This window comes from Eschrichtius robustus, chromosome 1 (genome assembly GCF_028021215.1).
Source record: "Eschrichtius robustus isolate mEscRob2 chromosome 1, mEscRob2.pri, whole genome shotgun sequence".
Classification (NCBI taxonomy): Eukaryota; Metazoa; Chordata; class Mammalia; order Artiodactyla; family Eschrichtiidae; genus Eschrichtius; species Eschrichtius robustus.
In genome coordinates this window covers 58,792,151-58,797,414 of record NC_090824.1, presented here as the reverse complement: position 1 = coordinate 58,797,414, position 5,264 = coordinate 58,792,151, and the positions used below count along the sequence as shown (strand labels likewise).

The 5,264-nt window shown below is 31.6% G+C and overlaps 1 non-coding gene across 1 annotated transcript; it reads right to left on the bottom strand.

Moving 5' to 3' along the window:
- Window positions 1-4,386: 4,386 nt before the first annotated feature.
- Window positions 4,387-4,459, bottom strand: TRNAG-GCC (transfer RNA glycine (anticodon GCC)). The gene has a single exon. It is a non-coding gene; the product is annotated as a tRNA-Gly (tRNA).
- Between the last annotated feature and the right edge of the window lie 805 nt (window positions 4,460-5,264).

The window sequence follows — 5,264 nt, the reverse complement described above, 5'->3', positions numbered from 1 at the left end:
ACAGGCAAATTTTGCTTCTTTTCAATAATGAAACATGGGTGGCATATTTATTACACTTTAACCACAGCCATCAACAACACTTTCTGTTCAATGTCAAACAAACCTTGACGTGTAAATAACAGGGTTATTCCATCTATCAAGTACTGATGTTCTTTTAGTCTTGTAATTATTAGCTTGGAAAGCATAAAAACTTTGGTAATTTTATTATGCATTTTTTATAGTTTAAGATTCATTTTCTATACATCATATCAAAAAGAGCAAATAATAAATCTTGCTCCTCTTCGACAACTGCAATTTTCTTGCTTCATTACAGTTTTAAACCTGATAAAGATACCTTCAACAAGAAAAAGATAAGTTTCAATATTTTAAAATTTTCTGGGTAAAAATTTCATTTAATTTGAGGATCTTAGAAGGAGTCATACATATTATACCTGTAGGTTTTACTATTAAACTTTTAGAATTCAGAGTAAAAATAAACAAAAATGAAGTGACCTAGGTATTTGATGTAGTAAATCCATGGTATTCTGAAGTGCAGAAACCAGGACATGTTAAACACAGTTACTTCTGTTGCTGTGTTAAGATGATGTAGAGTAATGGGTGGTGATGGCTTGTTCTAATGACAGAGAAGTTTAGATTGTGACATGATACAGGATCAATACAGTTCTGTTTGCTTATTATGTTGGATTTCAACCAAGAGAAAATCCCTTTTGCTATTTTATTCTTTAATTTGATTGACTTGCCCTAATTTTATTCAGAAGTGCTATTATATTGTTCTTGGCTACATCAGGAAATAAAATAGACAAAATTTCCTTCCTTTGTGAGGTTTATATACCAGTGAGGAAACATAAGTAAAAATATATATTACAAGTAAATAAATTTTGTAGGATATTAGAAAGCAAAGTGCTATGGGGAAAAGTAGAACAGGCTAAGGGCTAAGAATTTGGGGTGTATGGAGGAGGGTGGTTTGAGTAGACTTAGCTGAGAAGATAGCATTTGATTACAGGCCAGTATTTGTATTGAAAATTCCTTTTGTTGACTTAAAATATGACCTCAGTCATAATCAGGTTTATCACATGTCTATGAAGTAAAAATGAATCTATAATCTTAGAAACAATTTCCTCTTAAGCAGGGTGTTTCATAATGACTTTCTTAACAATTATTTTCCTTGTTGGCATTTAATAAACATTAAAATTTAGTTTCAAATGTCTAGTATATTTTGAGAATTATTTCTATTTTTTAGGAGAAAAATTGACTACATTGATAGAGCAAGTATTATGGGAAAGCTGCAGCATTTTAGTGAACTTCCAAGATCCTGAAACTTCCTCAATGGTTGTCTGAGTCAAGGCCATACCAATGATATCAGATTCTTTTATTTTGCGTGTGTACATGTGTGTGTCTGTGTAATTATTTTTGTTTTCTTAAGTGAAACCTCCTTTAAATGATACATGATGAAAATGAGGCTCTTGTCCCTGGATTTCTACTAGTTACAGTTTTTTAGGTTTAATTTGAAATAAATGTTAAAATGTACTTCACAAGATTAATTTATTTTTAATGACACTGGGAGAAGTGAAAATGGCTTTTAATCTTTAAACAAACTGAGGGTTCAGGCCAGCAAATTGAAAAAAGTGAGCAAAATATTCACTTCCAGTTCTGAACTACTTATTTTAAATTATCACTTTGATTAAATACATAAGATGTAGTTCTATATTCCCATTTATTTTATGCTATATTTATTTGGTATTAAAAGTAATTTATATCAGGTATTTTCATGGATAATCCAAGTATCAGTGAGCACTGATACCAAAATAAACTATAAAAAGTGAATTGGAAAATGGAATATAGAAAAATATATTCTTTTTTTTTTTATAGTTAGGCACTATCAGAATCAAAGATGAGCCAGATGAATGTGGGTGAGCGGAGGAGGAAAGTAGAAGGTGTTTTAGGTACATGTAGCATCTCTGCAAAAATACTGAGGAAAAGAGCATGTTACATTCAGCATGTATCAATAATTTGATATGTCTGGAACATAGGATTTTAAAGGGAGAGGATCAAAAGGAGATGTTGAAAAGCTATGTAGAAACTCCATAATTATATATAAATTATATATAAAAATATATGTATATATATTTATTTATCTATATAAATAAATATGTATATGTTTTTTAGAGACTATTTTAAACTATTTTTTATTTTAGTTTTTTTTTCAGTTTTGAGGGATAATTGACATCCATCACTGTATAAGTTTAAGGTGTACAGCATGATGGTTTGATTCACTCATAGTGTGAAATGATTACCACAGTAGGTTTAGTTGACATTCATCATCTCATATAGATACAATAAAAAGAGAAAAAAATTTTTCCTTGTAATGAGAACTCTTGGGATCTACTCTCTTAGCAACTTTTCTGGATGTCATACAGTAGTGTTCACCATAGTCAACATGTTGTACATCTCTAGTACTTATTTATTTTATAACTGGAAGATTGTGCCTTTTGACTACCTTCCTCCAATTTCCCTATCCTCCACCCACTACCTCTGGTAACCACAAATCTGATCTCTTTTTCTATAAGTTGGATGTGTATGTGTGTTATTATTCCACATGTAAGTGAGATCATACAATATTTGTTTCTTTCTGACATTTCATTTAGCATAATCCCTTTAAGGTCCATCCATGTTATCACAAATGGTAGGATTTCCCCCCCCCCTTTTTTTAATGGTTGACTAATATTCTTTTGTGTATATATACACCACATCTTTATCCATTCATCCACTGATGGACACTTAGGTTGTTTCCATGTCTTGGCTATTGTAAATAATGCTGCTATGAACATGAAGGTGGCACTATCTTTTCGAGTTTTTGTTTTCATTTCCTTTAGATATACTCTCAGAAGTGGAATTGCTGGATCATATGGTAGTTCTATATTTAATTTTGGGGGAACCTCCATAATGCTTTCCACAGTGGCTGTACCAATTCATAATCCCTTCAATAGTGCATAAAGATTCCCTTTTCTCCATATCCTCACCAGCATTTATTATCTCTTATCTTTTTGATGATGACCATTCTAACAGGCATGAGGTGATATCTCATTTTGGTTTTAATTTGCATTTTCTTAATGACTAGTGATGATGAGCATCTTCTCATGTATAGACATACCTCGCTTTCCTGTGCTTTGTTTTGTTGGGCTTCTCAGATATTGTATTCCTTACAAATTGAAAGTTTGTGGCAACAGTGCATTGAGTAACTCTACTGGCGCCATTTTTCCAACAGCAGTTGTTCACTTTGTGTCTCTGTGTCACATTTTGGTAATTCCCACATATATTTCAAACTTTTTCATTATTATTATACTTGTTGTGGTGATATGATCAGTGATCATTGATGCTACTGTTGTAAAAAGATTATGACTCATTGAAGGCTCAGATAATGGATAGCAGTTTTTAGCAATGAAGTATTTTTTAATTAAGGTATGTACATTGATTTTTTTATACATAATGCTACTGCACACTTAATTACAGTATAGTGTAAACATAACTTTTATATATGCACTGGGAAACCAAAAAAATTGGTATGACATACTTTGTGATATTTGCTTTTATTGTGGTGGTCTGGAACCAAACCCCCAATATCTCCATGGTATGCTTGTGCCTGTAGGCCATTTGTGTATCTTCTTTGAAAAAAATGTCCACTCACTTTTCCTTTGCCTAATTTTTAATTGGATTATTTGATTTTTTGCTATTATATATTTATTATTAACCCCTTATCAGATATAAAGTTTGCAAAAATTTTTTCCCATTTCATAGGTACTCTTTTCATTTTGTTGATGGTTTCTTTTGCTGTGCAGAAGCTTTTTAGTTTGATGTAGTCTCACTTTTTTTTTTTTTTTATTTTGTTGCTTATGCTTTAGGTGTAATTTCCAAAAAATTATTACCAAAGCCCATGTCAAGGAGCTTTATTCTAATGCTTTCTTCTGGGAGTTTATGTCTTACATTTAAGTCTTTAATCCATTTCAAGTTAATTTTTATGAGTGGTGTAAAATAGGTGTCAAGTTTCATTCTTTTACATGTGACTATCCAGTTTTCCCAGCGCCATTTATTGAACAAAGTGTCTTTTCTCCACTGTTGAATATTAGTCGATCATATACACTTGAGTTTATTTCTGGGCTGTTGATTTGGTTTTGTTGGTCTATTTGTTTTTAAGCCAGTACTATACTGTTTGAATTATTATAGCTTTGTAATATAGCTTGAAATCAGGAAATGTGTTACCTCCTGCTTTGTTCTATCTTGGGATTTCATTGGCTATTCAGGGTCTTTGTGGTTTCACATAAACTTTTAGAGTGTTTTTTCTTTTTCTTTTTTTTTTTTGGTCACACCATGTGGCACGTGGGATCTTAGTTCCCTGACCAGGGATCAAACCTGTGCCCCCTGCATTGGCAGTGCAGAGTCTTAACCACTGGACCACCAGGGAAGTCCCTGGAGTGTTTTTTCTATTTCTGTAAAAATTACCATTGGAATCTTGATAGTTGCCTCGAATCTATAGATATCTTTTGGTAGCATTGACATTTTAACACTTAATTCTTCCAATTCATGAACACATGATACCTTTCCATTTATTAGTGCCTTCTTTGATTTCTTTTATCAATGTCTTGTTTTCAGAGTAGAGATCTTTCACTTTCTTGGTTAAAGTTACTCCTAAGTATTTTACTGTTGTTGAAGCTATTGTAAATGTGATCATGTCTTTTTTTTTTTAAGGAATTTTTTTGTTGGTGTATAGAAACACTGTGAATTTTGTATGTTAATTTTATATCCTACAACTTTACAGAATTCATTGATTAGTTTTAACAGTTTTTTTGGTTCAGTCTCTAGGATTTTTAAAATATGTAAAGTCCATGTAATCTGAAAGTAGAGTTAACTTTACTTCTTCTTTTCCAATTCTGATGCCTTTTATTTCTTTTTCTTGCCTGATTGCTCTAGGTAGGGCTTCCAGTACTATGCTGAATAGGTATGGTGAGAGGAGCACCCTTGTCTTGTTCCTGATTTTGGAGGAAAATCTTTCAACCTTTCACCATTGAGTATGATATTAGCTGTGGGTTTGTCATATATGTCCTTTATTATATTGAGATATGTTCCTTTTATGCCTAATTTTTAAATGTTTTAATCATGAATGGATGTTGAATTTTGTCAAATACTTTTTCTGTGTCTATTGAGATGATGAAATCATTTTTTTTCTTTCATTCTTTTAATGCGATATATCACATTGATTGATTGCGTAT